The following is a 16621-nucleotide window of genomic DNA, read 5'->3' on the forward strand; positions in this document are numbered from 1 at the left end:
TATGTTACCTGTAACTTTTTGTAGTTGCATTTCATCCTACATACAACCTATGTACAGCACTCTGGTCTTTTATGTAGCTAATATTTTATAAGTTGTGTGTATTATATTTGTGTGTGTGTGTGTGTGTGTGTGAGTTTCTGCAAAAGTGACAGGTTTCATGCTTAGAGTGTCAAGGTCTATACCTCACAATGGACCCCATGTGTAGCTCCCTATTGAACTCTTTACAGCCATAGCTTCAATACAGCCATAGCATTAAAACCATATTTATATGGACCAGTAAATGATCCTCTATGATACCTTTTAGCTAGGTGGTAGGGGAGGAGGGATTGCACAAACCTTGTAGGTGTCCGCAGACATGAATGAAGACAAGTGACAAGCACTTGTCCCGTCCGCAACCACCGACAGATCTCTGCAGACGCTGCAGGTGATGGGGAGTAAATGTCCTGCAGCAGCTGCGGAGATCCGTCTGTGTCTGCTGCTGTATCAGTGCTTGTCACTTATCTTCTCTCATATCTGTGCACACAGCTCTCTCTCCCCCCGCTCATAAGAAAAGGTATGTTTCTTTTATAAGACACACTGAGTTTTTTTTTGTGTGTGTTTTATAAAGCAAAAATACAGTATATGGCTACTTTGGGAAAATATCGGGGAAGGTTGTAACATAGACGGCCGCTATTAATGATTACAATCACTATTAGCGGCCATATACAGTATTTAATCAAACAGCGATCTGTTGTGTATATATGTATAAATAGATAGATAGATAGATAGATAGGTAGATAGATAGATAGATAGATAGATAGATAGGTAGATAGACCAGACCACTGTTTTTAGAACAGAGTAGTGACCGGTAACCAAGACAAGAAGTTGTCAACAAGAGGATGAATTGCAACTCATATCAGGAGAAGGAGGCAAGTTTGCTAAATTTAATGTATTTGCAAAAAACATGCGAATGGGAATACCTCATTCAATATCTTATTTATATTGCAAAGTGAACTCCATGGAAGCAGAAATTTGCAGAATTGCTGTTCGTTTAATCCCCCCCCCAAAAAAAAAAACAGAATAATATTTTGCCATCAAAAATATACCTTGTTCTACAAAAACAAGAGCTCATACAGATACATTAATGAAAAAAAATATATTATAAAGTATAAAAATATATATATTATAAAGAAGGGGGTAAAAAAAAATGGTGGTTCCTATTTAAGGATATATTTTTACTCCTAGAAGCATTGCTTTTAATGGGGTATTCTCGTTTGAGCATGTTAGCTTCTATCCATAGAATAAGGGATAACAAACTGACAATTGTGTGACGGCTGCACCCCGATTCCAGGCATCGCTGGGGGCTGGACAGATGAACATTCAGCGATAGCGAGAATCAGCCTCCACAGCCAGTGATCCACTCATTCTGTATAGAGCTGCTGAACACTTGGAGGTTCAGCGCTTGGAAGTGTTTGGCGGCCCCATAGGGAATGAATGAAGCACCACCTATGGTGGCTGCGTAAGCACACTAAGTGCTCCATTCACTGTGTGGCGATTGCATCCCTATTCCCGGGAACTGTGGGGGTCTTGGGCGGTCAGACACCCAGTGATCAGCTTGTTATCCTTTATCTCATCTGTGTTCTATGCCCAGAAGAGAGTATCCCTTTATGTGAGAATATCTCAGACATGTGGCTTTGGATCACATGGAGTCTCTGTCTTGTACATGGCACCACAAGTTATAATATCCCTTTAAGCAGAACACTCATCCCAGAAAACATTTATATTAATGGGGCAATAGCAGTTCTGTCTGACAGCTATAACGTGGGAGTTTGATTTTTATGGATACACAGATAACTGCATCCATTACAATAATTGCATCCCATGCTTACAAACAGGATGGTGTTTGTTGTTTAGTACAACTATTACATAAAAAGGGGCTTTGACCCAAAATGAATGTTGTTAGTGGGCCCTGCAACCTGCTGTACACCTGGGCACAGGCGCCTTTATATGCATCAATGATTTACAAGAGAAACTGCATTTCAAATCAAAATAAATGTGTCCCATCAAATGTTCTTACTGTATTTGGCTTTGTTCACGTTATGTTTGAAGTGAATGTGCTAGAGCAAGATACTGGAACGTATACTTTTTTTCTAATCTATTTCTATTTTGTGATTGTAATTTATTTATGTATTTAGTATTTATGTATTGTAGTATTTTTATTATAGGGGCTGCCATCTTGCCTAAGTTAGCATTTAGTGACATGCTTTTTGGCAAGCCTCATGGACATAGACACAGTAAAAATCTATAGACCCTATTCTATGTATGGGACACATTTGTGAACATGCTCTGTGGGCTCATTCCAAAAGGAGTGGAGCTTAATTGCGCAACAGCTATTATGTGTACCTGTTCTTATCTATACACTGGTATCACCTTTCCCTGTACTCCTGTCTGTGCTGATAAGAAGGCACAGAGTTTTTTTTTTCAAATTTTGGGGTTCTATAGTTGGGACTGCTGATGCTGGCACTAGTTTGATCCTTTTGACCATTTGTTAATAGGGGTACATACACAATATCTGACATTGTCATTATTGAGTGGACAATATCGGCTATGTAGTGACAAGTTCCATTGACAATAGAAATGGTAACACCCAGTTGTCATTTAGAAGAGGAATAACAGAGGAAGTGTACAATGTACAGTGTTCCATCTTTTGTACAGTTAAAATACACTATCTTACTAACTTAGACAATTAAACTTAGCCAGTCTAACCCAAAATCTGGATATTATCGTAAAGCATTTTCACTGTTTTCTGTGTATATATATATATATATATATATATATATATATATATATACACCTACATACTGAAGTGTGACAGCTGGACAGACTTCATCACTGAATGCAAAATTAAGAAGGATGGACATCCTTGTTATTAGTCATCATGACATATTTCCACTCACAACTTGATACCATATATATATATATATATATATATATATATATATATATATATGTGTGTGTATTACATGCATAAAATATATGGAATGGTCGCAGTAATATAGTTTCACAAATGAAAAAACAGTATCTGCTTATCTGTGCTTCTCCCCTTTCTGGTCTACCATTTTGTTATTCTAATGTGGAATTTTTTATTCTAAATGTGGAGTTTCCATTCGCATCCACCTTTGAACCACTAAGTGATAAACCCCTCAGAATTCTTTTGTTGGTTCTACCAGAATGATTTAGCCTCATGTTCCTTATGTTTATGCACTACTTATCAAAGCTTGATTTGTGTATCTTGTAGGCTGAAACAACTAAAGCCAAGGTTTATTTCATATTTTACAGTCTTGTGAGAATGGTGGTAGACAAGCCTCGTAAATTACATATTCCCAGTGATGCCAAGAATACAGTGACTGGTAAGTGTAATTTTCTGGAATATTTTCAGGTGCATTTTATTGTTGCCAAATTTTCTGTCCATAGTTTAGACATGAAGGGAATGCAAATCCAAGATCTAAGAAACCAGTCTACATTCTCAAATGTTATATTTACTGGCTGCTATCTGGACCGTTGGTTTCAATGGTGCTATTTGAAGTGCATAAGGGAAATAGACCTACATTGTAATGATGACCACCCCACCTTCACTACCTTATTCATTATCTAGGACAGGGGTGTCAAACTCAATAATACATTGGGAAAAGTCTAAAAATGTGGACAGAGCTGTGGGCCAGACTTGAGATTTACTGAAGTGTGCAGCAATCCTGTCAGAGCGCTGTGCAACTCAAGGCGCGGAACACTATGATAAATGATATGATATAATGCTATGACATGACAAACAGAGGCTAGGAAGATAGAGGTCCCTCCCCACATCTATAATTTAAGGGCTTATTCAGCGTGTTTAATATTTTGGTGCAGTTATAAGGAAAATAATAGAGGGCCTATTCTTACCCTACTATGCCTGCGGTCCCCCACTGACCACTGCAGCCGCCACTTTCAGGATAAACTTGTATTGGCAGTGGCAGCCCACTCAGTCACGAAGTCACCTCAGAAGTGACGTGTCATTGAGGGACACGGAGACGCTGCAGGAGGACACCAGGCACAGTCAGGTAAGAATAGGCTATTTATTATTTCCTCATAACTGCAGCACAATATCAAAAGTTTTTAAGCTCCAGATAACCCCTTTAACCCCCTCCCACTTCTGCAATGAGGCCTCTCCCATCTGCTATTAACACCCTCCACGCCCCTCTTGATGTTTGCAATTAACCCCTCCAACCCCTACATGTACTATTAACCTCCTCAGCCCTTCCCACATCTCCTATTAACCCCCTTTGCCCCCAACATCTACTATGAACTCTAACTTCACCTTTTCCAGTATCTCACCTAAAGCAGTCGGCTCTGCAGGCTCCTCTCTGGAGGGAAGTGTCTATGTCACTGCCAACGTCCTATAGGTAAGTATGACAGTAACTTGGATACCTCCTCCGCCTGACAGGACTTGATTTCCTTGGCTCACCTTATACATTGGCGGACCAGTTGTAGAAAAATCACTGGATTTTCTCAGTGGGATAAAAAAAATGGCACTGCGGGCCAGAGTTTGACATGGCTAATTTAGGAGATCTACTTTCATTCTCCCATATTACAAACTTTATTATAAAGTGTCACAGTTACGTTAAATACCTTAAAGCGAATGTCCCATCAGGTACATTCACTTTAAGTCCTGCACATGTATAGAACGGCACCAGTGCGGGGAAGCCAGTGCTGCAATCCTTTTTTGGGATGGGACTATTATCAGGAAGCCCGGTGCCTGTAAAAAGAACAACGTCATATGCAGGAACCGGGCCACGGTTCAAAAAAAGCACTGCGGCACTGGCTTCCCCCCGCTGGTGCCATTCTATACATGTGCAGGACTTAACCTGATGGTACATTCGCTTTAAACAGCACTTTATCTTATTGGGAACTGAGTTTAGTTACAGTATGTAGATGAGGCTGCAGTACTACAGCACTAACTGACCAGACTAATAAATCTATATGCAGTATCATATACATCGGGAGATCTTGCTAGTAGGTAAATGTGAACCATAACATTCAAATGGTTACAGATACAAAGCACCACAAGCCTTTGATGTTGGTGCTTAACTTGGAAATGAGCTTTTATTAACTCATCACTACTATAAATTCCAACAGGATTCAAGGCACCAGAATTGTAGTTAATACTTATTCTATATTCCATAAAATTTTTAAAAAAACTTAGTAAAGGACATAGCGGCTGTGAACCATAACATGCTATGAATTGAGCCTGAGTAATGCAAAATAAGTGAAACGGAGTGTTTGGAAAATTATGCAAGCTGACAACACCTAATGTTTAGTTATTAACCAAGTCCATGTGTACTGTGAGCATTGAACAGTAGCCTGTGCAAAGCCATTTGTCATCTTCTTTGTCTTTATGTACCTTTTATTATCTTTACATTGTGGTTAGATTGATATTCCCCTGTCATGAAAGACATGAAGCTGGAAAACTCTGAATAGTAATTCGTTATTGTCTGCCTTAGTGTGCTTTGCACTTTTTATGTTAACATTTAAATACATTTATGTATGCTATTCCTGCTGTTGAATGTATAGTATTTAGCACAGATTTCAGCTTTTATACTGTCTTTTTTTTAACATAAAAAAGTAGTATAAATGTTATTCTTTTTCAGCATTTATTGTTAACATTTATTAATTGCTTGGGTGATGAAACTATGAATGAGGTTTTGGAGTCGGGAGAATATTTTTGCATATTGCAGATCCCCTGATGAAATATGACCATGGGTAGCTCCTATAGTAAGCTAGCTTCTATAAAATGTATTTTCCTGCACGAAAAGTATAGCATTTATTTCAATTTTTCAAATAGTCACTATTAGTCCTACGGAAAGTTACAGCAGTTTTCATTGCTAATACTAGTAGTTCCCAAGGAGAAACTTTAAATGAGCAAATCTTCAGGGGTTTACAAGGGGGTTAAGAGTCAGATCAGTAAGTAAGATCAGTTAAAGATCCGAGCATGGACACTTTCTGAATTTGCAGATGAGCATTATGACTGGTGGATGAGTAGAGGTATTGGTGGATTTTGTATGGCTCTTTGAAGAATTTTGTTTTTATGGTGCTTTTAACGGGGTTATGTGGCATTAAAAAAACCTTTATATGTTGCTCCCCCGATGGGGGGGGGGTGAAGAATCAATGAAAAAACAAAGGTTGCTGACTCAAGTTTGCTGCAACATTTGTAATAACCGCTTTTTTCTATCTTAAATGTGTATACAGATTTAAGGGCTAAAAGAGTACAATTTACTTAGACCATTCCTCCCATGCACATTACATGTGTGGTCTGTGAGCTATGCAGTTGTCATCTTTGCAGGGGCTTCTAGTCTCTTGTTGTGATTGGTATTCCGGAATGCTGATCTAGAGGACACATACACATTGCCCAAGCACAAGGCGTTGGCCACCATCCAAGCGTGGTGTCCAAGCCTTTCCTGCGAAATCCATGTGAGTCCAGGAAGCTAAGCATGGTGGTGGAGGTCGAAGAGATCTAAGAGTAGAGTAAGAACAGGACAAAGAAGGAGTGCTCAGGGGTAGTAATAATAAGCAGGCACAGCAGAATAAAGTCTGATAGCAAGCTCTGCCCATTCTGGTTCTGTCTATTCTGAAAAGCACAGTCAGTTTTCAGAATGTTCTGCAGAAAGAATCCATGCTTTTAGCTGCTTTGCAACTACATAGTCTTTACAGTTGTGCATTGTGCATTTGAATAGCTTTCAATTGACTTGGTTCTGGAAGCACTTAAATCACTTGTGTTCCTTCTCTCATGGAAAATACATATTCCCTTCTGATTTAATGCTGTGATTAGAACAATTTCCTGAGTCAAACATAAGCTAGGCATCAATAAAACATATTTTTGCAGTAATTTAGTGTAATAAAGCAGGGACACATGGAAAGCTCTCCTTGTAGAGTAATAGTCAAATGTGAATTCCATTCGATGTATAAAAATTATGTTTCAAGATGTTGTCTCAGGACAATGACCCCTGCCCATACGTCTTACTAGTTTATGGGAGTGTCACATGTGAAGACCCCTTTCTATATTCTAGAACTGAGACCTAATATATCTGGACACCGTTCATTTAAAAGGACACTGATAAGCTTTATTTAGAGAAAAATGGTTGTCTGAACTTCCGTGTTGATTCATGATATATCTGGTGCATTAATGGGGCATTCAGCACATTTTTATTTTCTGCTGGGGATGCTTTAGAAATAAAAGGAAAAAAGTGATACATACCTACCGTGGCCCGCTGCAGCTCCCGTTGACTTTCTGTTCCTGTGCTGCTGATCTCTTTTCTCTGCTTCCGGAGTGAGATGTTGGAGCTAGACGTCCTTGCTTAGTCAATCATTGTTCTGCTGTGACCTCTTGTCTTGAAAGCAGGTACAGTAGAAGCAGTGAGTAGTGAGAAGTTGCTGTAATGGGATCAATGGGGGACTGATTTTTTTTTTTAGCACCCCCAATATAATATACTTTTTTTTAGTACACCAGAAAAGCCTTTTAGACTACAAATATGTGTGTAAAGGAAGTATGATGTAGTCTGCCACCTCTTATCTGAGGCTCTGCTGCTGCTTTGTCTGCCTATAGTTTACACTGCAGCTGCAGTTCTATGTATGGGAGACCATATGGTAAAATCATTCACTTAGTTATAGGACATAGGGCATTGCCATAAAAAGTAGCAGTAACGTACATAGTAAGTAACTACATCAAATTAGTGGTCCAGCAGGTTCAAACCTGTCAGAGCAAAATACACTGAGTGATATTTTTAGGCTGGGTTCACACTATGTATATTTGAGGCTGTAAGCTGTAAATATACTGGGTGTTAAAAAGAATTAATGTTTGATCTTACAGCATGTAAGCGTAAAAAAAAAAACTCTTGTCTTACTTCAACTGCAAGTATTTAAAGACGAAGTTGGGTCATTTAAAAAATTTGTCAGGGAAGCATACCTCTCGCTGTACCCGCAAAGCGCCAAAAGCTCTGGGTACCCTTACCGGAAGACATTTTTCCCTCAAGTTCCAATATCATCAAACACCCATCTGATAGATTGCCCATCAGCCAATCAATGACTACAGCGGTGTCGCTGAGCGGGCAATCCATCAACTGGTTCTTGAGTAAGTATACTTACTGTATATACTGACAGCAGCTCCCTGTGTACCTCATAGAACTAAAATCAGACTCCCCTCCTCCAGGCTGGGCTGCCCTGCTCTGTGGTGAGGCTGTCCATAAGATGGCCGACATGGAGGCGAATGGGACCATGCCCCGCCCCCCAGTGTCCAACACTGAGCCTTTATATGCCTATGGTGGACATGTGGGGGCGGGGCATGGTCACATGCTCCTCCATGTCGGCCATCTTATTTACAGCCTCACCACAAAGCAGGGAAACAAAGCCTGGAGGAGTAGAGTCTGATTTTAGCTCTATGAGGTACACAGGGAACTGCTGTCAGTATATACAGTGAGTACAGTCACTAATACTGTACACTGAATTATTTTACTATAAAGTGTCCAACCCACTTAAGTTAAAAATAGACAATGGGAGATTTCAGATCTAAAGCCTGCAAGATGGGGAATATAGCTCTAGACCTGAGAGCGTTTTTCAATAGTTTTGATGTATTAAAACAGCTGATGGTCATATACAAAGGTAGAAGAAAAATATAGTTTAAATGAAAGGAATTCAATAAAGGAAATCTCAGTATCGTGAGTTTATTGTGGTTAATTATCTGTACCCAGTATACCTTCCTTACAGTATACCATCATTTACAGTAATTGCTCCAGATATATTTGTATTATATAATTTATGGTTGGTGGAACCAACTTTTTATTTTACAACCTGCCTTTTATTTCACTAGAACTCATGAATATTTGAAAGTTAAGCCGTGATCGGTTTCTAGGGGCAACAAAGAGCTTTCTTACTATAAGACTGCTTGATAAATCCCCCGATATCTTCTATGTGACTTTTGTAGAAAACAGTTTGATATAGATAACTTGCTTCATTCACTAAAGTATTTGTGGTGGATTTTAGGATTTAGACTAACAGAAACAATATTTCCTCCTCTCTTTTTCTGGCAAAGAGCTGATGTTCACAGCAGATAAAAATATATTATGCACTAATTAGATGTACTGTTCTTGTCAGATTTCATCCTTATTGCATGACTTCAAGTGCATCTGCTCAAAAACAGGTTGCTGGGCTCTGACTTGTTCAGTCTTTTATTATATTTAGCATTTGACTATGAATTAGAGAGGCTGTATATAGTTATTCTTGTTTTTATAGTAATGTGTTACAATTCTCACATTACAGTATGGAGTTCGAAAAGGCACACAAAACTGGTTTCACATGGCAAGATTTGGCTCACTGTTTTGTTGTGTTACTGCAGCCATGGCTCCTATTTACTTTAATGGGAGTTGAAACTGCAGTAACACCACACCGCCAATACAAGGAGTATGAAACAGAACTGTCTTGGCCCTATTCTCTCTATAATGTGGGCACCAAACAGCTGATTGGCAGGCATTTTGGCTGTTGTCACCCCACTGATCAACTTTTGATAGCCTAGCTTGTCGAAAGGCAATCAATTATTTTCTGAAAAAAACATTTTAAATGGGAATTCCACCCAATAGCTAAAAATGAAATGCCCCCAAACTTAGCTGGTCATACTTACCAAGTCCACCTGATTATTTTGAGCCATCCCCAACTTTCTAGCTGCCGCTGTTCCTGAGATTTTCTAAGAGCCAATCTATATCTAAGATGGAGCTGAACAGAAAATTACATTTCTCAACATGCATTGCACCTCAAAGCCAACTGCCAAGTATCTGCCTCACCTTGTAGTATCTGCCCATCGCTGGCTTAATCTGCTTCTGCTTTAGGCTATGGTCACACATAGTAAGAGAACGGCCGTTCTGTGACCCGGCCAGGTCACGGAAAGTCCGGTCTCAGAAAAGATCATCCTGGATCCCAGATGATCTTTAGCGCTGTAGAGTTCTGATGAGGGGCGCATCCATGCATGCCCGCATCAGAACTCCCCACAGCACACAATGGAGTGAGCGGCCGGAGCCACCCGCTTCACTGTGTGCACTGACAGGGTTTTCTGCAGCTACGGGCCCGCTAGGGATTTCGGCTGGAGTGCATACTATGTGTATACACTCCGGCCGAGATTCCTTCAGCCTGCAGCACTACGTAAGTACTGCAGGAATCACAGCCGTTGTAACAACTGCCATGATTTATGCGGAACTTACGTAGTGTGAACATAGCCTTACACTGTAAACAAAATATATCTATCTGTCTATCCATCCACATAGATAGATTAGAAAGAAAGAGAGAGAGATGAAACAACTGTGTCTCCTTTCCCTTATACTGCTCAGGAGGCTGTCACTGTTATGTTGTTTCCCTGGCCGTGGCCAGGTGCTCACTGATTGGTGTGGTGTGGTGAGCAGGGTTACAGATGAGATGTTACAGCTTGCCTGGCAACAGGAGACAGAGATCATGTGAGTTTGGTCTCAGAAGGGAGGGGGTGGGGCAGAGGAGCCAAGAAAGAGTGGACCATGAAATGAGGATTTTCTGCTGCTCCAGGGAGTACGTCAGAATGTGCTGCAGACAAACAGACCAATTCAAATAATAGAAACCTATTACAAGTAAGCTTAGATCATGGTTGAGTATTAAAGGGGTTAAATCTTTCTTAAGTAGAGTATCCCTTTCAGACTACTGTCTACTGCACTTTTGAGACTATAAACAGGAGGTTTTGAAAAGCTCAGACTTTTCTTTACACTAGTGTTCTTATGATTGACTTTTAATACATAAACCGTTTTAAAGGTTAAAAAAAAAATAAACATAAGAGAAATTGTGCTTGTTATTGGAAAGGGCTTTCCCTTTTCTAATGGAAGCTATCCTGCTAGGCAGGAGATCACAGAATCCCATAATACCTTATATATACTGACATTCACATTGTACTATTTTTATTTAGGATTAATGAATGAGTAGTAGTAGTATTCACTTTTAGCAGTAAAGATGTTCTCCAAGTTGTATCATTGTCTATTCACCTTTATAGTATACTGTATTTGTTTTAATCCCTCACTATTTTTACTATCCGTGTTTGTCATCAGTACTGCAAAGGCAGCAAATGTGATATTTTTTACAGCCCTTTAAACCACCCTTTATATTGTATTATATTTCTCCAACTTTTAATGGGTGCAAGCCAAACTAGAATTTTATTACATAGATTTGTGCTGTTGATATTTAGCTCACAGAGGATTGGCTATATTGGATACCCATTCAGCCAGTGCATATTGCTAGTCACCCACATCACAGATATTAAAAAAGGAAAGAAAATAAAACATGAGGTTTAATAGAAAGTTGCACATTATACAATCATTACAGACTGACAAAAAGGTTGCCTAAGATTCCCAGAAAGAGCTAAATTTTTTGTTTGTGAGCTATGCTCACTGTTAATGCTCAACACTACTCAAGACTGGTAGAATTATTGGTGAATGTTGGGGTAGCATAAGGCCCTTCTTAACACCCCTATACCATGTGGGTAATGTCATCTAGCCTAGTTGTACATACATAAACCTGTATACCACAATGATATTTTATGTAACCCAGTTGTTGAAAGGATGTGTGAGGCTCTGTTCACACTGCCTTTGGTTTATAGGTTCATAATCTGTACTCCACAATATATACAGTACCTCTAATGTATGTCACTATATAGCCATTGGCCACAATGCAAAAAAAAAAAAGTCTGCTTTGCCTTCCTATACAAAAAAATAAAAGGTATGTCAGCAACTACAAATAGGATGGAGACCAGATGGCGATGGTGGTCTGTGGCTACATTCATCATATGTACCAAGAGATTTTCAGGGTGTACCAAAAGATTTCTATATGCAATATGTGAAGCGAGCATAGACTAAGATGTAAGTAGCTATTAGCTGTAAGCAGAAATGATCATCACAGGCGTAGATAAAGCTGAGGTTTGGCAGTTTAATACATCTTTGAACAGAGAAATGTCATATGCTCTTGGTGTGTACACAAAAGACTCGCAGTATCAGTGTTAGGTATGACAATCCTCCCCCATTATTGTAGTTTCTCTCTTTTTTTGTTTATTTTCTTTTTTTTATGTTTCGTTTTGGAACAAAGTGAAAGAATCCCAAAAGTAATTATAATAACCACGTAGAATCTTTCATTTAGTCAGTCTTGAAATGTAAAGAGTACTGACTTATGGTCTGAATTGTGGCCTCTAAGGCCCTATTACACGGGATGATTATTGTGCGAAAAATCGTTATATTGTTCGATTTTAAACGATAATCGTTCTCTGTAATTGCAGGCAACGATTGAAAAATCGTTCATGTGTTGTTGATCATTGATTTATATCCGAACCTAAAATCATTGTTAATCGTTCGCTAATTGTTCGCTGTAATTCCACATTCGCTCACTCAAGTTCCGCGTTTTTTTACTAATCGTTCAGTGTAATTGCACATTGTTCATTGTTTTGCTGGGATCAAGAGGATCATAGTAAGGCCCCGTTACCACTGAGCAAAGGTAGCGGAATTCCGCAACGGAATTGTCCGCCGCGGAATGCCGTTATCCTCCCGCTCATAATGGGAGTCTATGGGAGGCGTGCGCTCCTGCTCTGTACGCGCTGAAGAATGAACATGTTCATTCTTCAGCGCGAACAGGGCAGGAGCGCGCGCCTCCCATAGACTCCCATTATGAGCGGGAGGCTAACGGCATTCCACGGCGGACAATTTCGTTGCGGAATTCCGCTACCTTTGCTCAGTGGGAACGGGGCCTAAGAATCTCAATAAAGATCGTAGTAACAATCGTAACTAATGACCATCGTTCTGTGTAATATGGTGAACGATTTCAGGTTAACGATAAACAATCTTGTTTGCGATTGTTTATTGTTAGTCGTTAATCGTTAAAAATGGCTCCGTGTAATAGGACCCTAATCGACCTGTAATGCATTTCTAAAAGTTTTTTTAGGTTGGGTTCACACTAGCGTTTTTCCTATTTGCTAACAGATTTGTCTATATTAATTGAACTGATAAGCATAAACTGACAAGTGCACTTTCCGTTCATGTTCTGTTTTTGTTTTTTGAACGGAGAATAAAAGTGCATGTAGGATTTTTTTCCAGTTGAAAAAAAAAAAAAAAACACTGGGAGAATACATGCAAACAGAGTATAACAATGACCAATGGAACTCAATAAGAATACTTAGAAATGAATGGAGCGCTGGATGGATAAGTCAGATTACGTTTATGTGGTTTAAAAACAGAGCAGCTAAACTGAACCATGGCAGAGAGAATAATGCCAGTGTGAACCTAGCCTAACACTACAATAATAAAGGAGACATCCCCATAGTATTCTGGTAAAAGATGTGTTAATATTAACATGATGAGTAGCAGATGACCACAGCCGTTCTTGTATATACTAAGAAGGAAATAAAATGTAAAACAAGAAGTTGTGGTAATGCCGTTTTCACATTTGTGGCACCCAGTAGAAGTTAAATCAATGCTACTGCCTGTTGATATGTTCAGAGTAGTGTCATTTTAGTATAAATACTGTATGCTCTAAAATTGTGCTTATCAAAACATAATGCCTGCTATGTAGGTATTAAGGCATGTACAAATTGGGGATGTTCACCCTTGAACATCCGGTTGTTGTTTTTTTTCTAAAAATCAAAAATATCCAATATATCAGAATACATTTTAATAGCAGTTGTTGGTCTATTATTTCTTATACAGTGTTTTCTATCACTTGTCTATTGTGGTGTCTAGGCAGATATGATAGTTGGTAGCCTGCCCCCTCCCACCTACCGAAAATACACATAATGGAGGAAAACCCCATCATGGCTGCACCAAATGCTGCTTACACACAAATTTGCTTTTTTTGCATGGTCTGCGTCTAGCTCACCAGGTGGGTGGGCAGGGGGTGTGCCATGGCGTGAAGGGGCCATGCCGCTGCACAGAATTCACTGCTACTTACAGTAAAGCTATGCTAGCTTGGAGCTAGAGTAGATTTCAGTTAGGGCACATGGGCAGCATAGATGCACCTAGATTAATGTAGAAATGTTTGCCTCTACCAGAAATCCAGCATTACCGTGTGCTGAATGGGGACTAATTAAGACTGGAGCAGGAGACACATATTACCATCATATTACCATTATATTGTATACTGTTGCTGACCAAATTCAGTATACCAAGACCAGCATTACTAATACTACCAGTATACCAGGGGGAAATAATACCACCAGACTATTACTATTACTATTACCACTGCACAAAGCCTTTACTAAAGAGAATACACTATACAAAGACCAAAAATATCCTGTTTTAATAAAATTTGTAAAGATTCAATTTGCGAATCTTAATGCGTTTGACCAAAAATTTGCAAAGCTCGCAAAAACAAATTTCCGGCTGCATTGCTCATCTTTAAATGTAAGTTATTGTATGTATTGTATGTATGTATATTCTGTATCAAAGAAGATGGAGGAGACCGCACTTCCAAAAGGAGAATCCACTTTTAATCACACTGGTGTAATTAAAAGTGGATTCTTCTTTTGGAAGTGTGGTCTCCTCCATCTTCTTTGATACTACATACGAACCAGGGTCCGGTTTGGTGAGACGTGCACGCATACCTTCTTATCTCTGGTGCTGCTGAACATTTATTTTTGTGATTTATGTATATTCTGTATATAAGCGGCAACAGACAGTTCTGCAAATCGATTCTGTGTGCTGAATTCTAGTTGGCCTTGAGGATGCTCGTACTCAGAGGGGGACACAAACAAAGAACAGACAGTTGGTGCAAGTGCACCTCTCACCACTCTGGCATTGTATGATGTGCGTGTTCCTCTTTGCTATCTCCAGTGTGCCAGTCTTCATACGCTTTGTGCAGAGATAGAGAGAGGTTGACAGCCTTGTAGTTGTACGTTCCCTACCATCAGAAGCCATTCAGATTTAACTGGAACCATTTTTGGCCATTTGCAGTACTTTCTCATGGTACCAGTAAAGTGGAAACCCCCAAGAAGTGACCCTGAAACTACCCCCCTGAAAGAGTTAATTTCCAGATTTTTTTTATTTGCTTTTATGATGTTCTTTTTGTGATATAAGTGATATGTTAACTTCATTCTGCCATTTGACACATTTACAGTGTTACCAAATTTTTACAGTTTACTTTATTTTCACTAGTTTTAAAAAAAACTTTTAACTTACCACCCATCTCATAATAGATAATAAAGCTTTGGTAGGGGTCTGACTGCTGGATCACACTGATCACCAGAACGGGGTCCTGAGTGCCCCTTTTTCAGTGAAGCAGCATTCACGCCATTCAAACTCCAGGGGTCTGACAAAGATATGAGATAGTTACATAGTAAGGCTAAAAAAAGACATTAGTCCACCAAGTTCAACCTATCACCCTACAGGGTTAGGTTATAAGATAGAGTACCTCCCCTGGCTATCTTGAGTAATCCCATAGTGTATGAATGCAGAAGTTCTGTAAATATCTTTCACTGTAAAACTGATGAGGCATGTACTTTTTCATCAGATACATGGCATCCTTTAAAGTGAATCTGTCAGCACCTGGGCTGGTCCAGAGGTGCTGATAGTTTAGTGAAGGTGCATGTTTTTTTATTCTTGCCTGTAACTTGTAGTGGTGAGGAGTTCGTGCCGCACTTAGGCATGCCTTACCACAGTTTCCTCCTCCCTCTTTGCTGCCCGGCCTCTTGCTTCCTGATGACGTTGCTAGCAAGGGTCACGCACCGCCTTGCCAGTATACGCATGCGCCTCATGTATTGCGTGCTTCTGTGTCCCGAATCACACATGCGCCGTAGCGCAGATGAGCGGCGCAACTGTGGGCATACTGGCAAGTCGGTGCGCCTCCCTTGCCAGCAACGTCATCAGGAGGCCGGGCAGCAAAGAGGGAGAAGTGAGTAGTAGTAAGGCGTGCCTAAGTGCGACACAAACACCTCACCACTACAAGTTACAGGCAAGAATAAAAAAAAACGACTGCACCGATGGCTAAAAGAAAGGTACTGCATACATTTAGGAACATGCACCTTCACTACACTGTCAGCACCTCGGGACCAGCCCAGGTGCTGACAGATTCCCTTTAAGAGGTACAGTAATTCCCCATCAACCGATAATTACAATTGTCTTGTGAGCTTATTGTGATTAAAAATGTCTGCAAGGATGTTACATGTACGTAGAGATATTGAGTAAACCAGGCTAGCTGACAGTAAGCCAAAATAAAGATCGCCTGCAAGTCTGGGACAGTTGTCATGTTAAATACAGATGACTAGCTTCATTCTAAATTGGAGTACTGAGTTTTTGTGATTACTTGTCTGGGATTGCCTGGAAGACAAAAAAAAAAAGCACTGAAAGCAGCGTTGTGTTCAGATAGCATAAGATGGCATGCCAGGATGACAAAGAGAAGAGCTGGATTCTTTTTCATCTGAATGAAGTGCACACAGTTGCCACCTAGTGCATGCTGGGCATTTTCTTCTTCTTATGCTGTATGATAACTTCAAACTGTTCTATTAGTATTGTTCTTCTTATCCATAACCATTTTCTTGTATTGATGCAAAATACCTGCATCCATTTTCATCTAATTA

General features: G+C 39.7%; 1 protein-coding gene across 11 annotated transcripts in view; it reads left to right on the forward strand.

The window, feature by feature from the left end:
- Positions 1-16621, forward strand: part of ATXN1 (ataxin 1) — a 292957-nt gene that overhangs the window by 143586 nt on the left and 132750 nt on the right. For all 11 annotated transcript variants that reach the window (XR_011361664.1, XM_069957984.1, XM_069957977.1 and 8 more), the window contains one exon: positions 3319-3389. The gene's annotated coding sequence lies outside the window, so the exon portion shown is untranslated. The remainder of the gene's footprint in view (positions 1-3318; positions 3390-16621) is intronic.

Source organism: Dendropsophus ebraccatus, chromosome 2 (assembly GCF_027789765.1).
Source record: "Dendropsophus ebraccatus isolate aDenEbr1 chromosome 2, aDenEbr1.pat, whole genome shotgun sequence".
Lineage (NCBI taxonomy): Eukaryota > Metazoa > Chordata > Amphibia > Anura > Hylidae > Dendropsophus > Dendropsophus ebraccatus.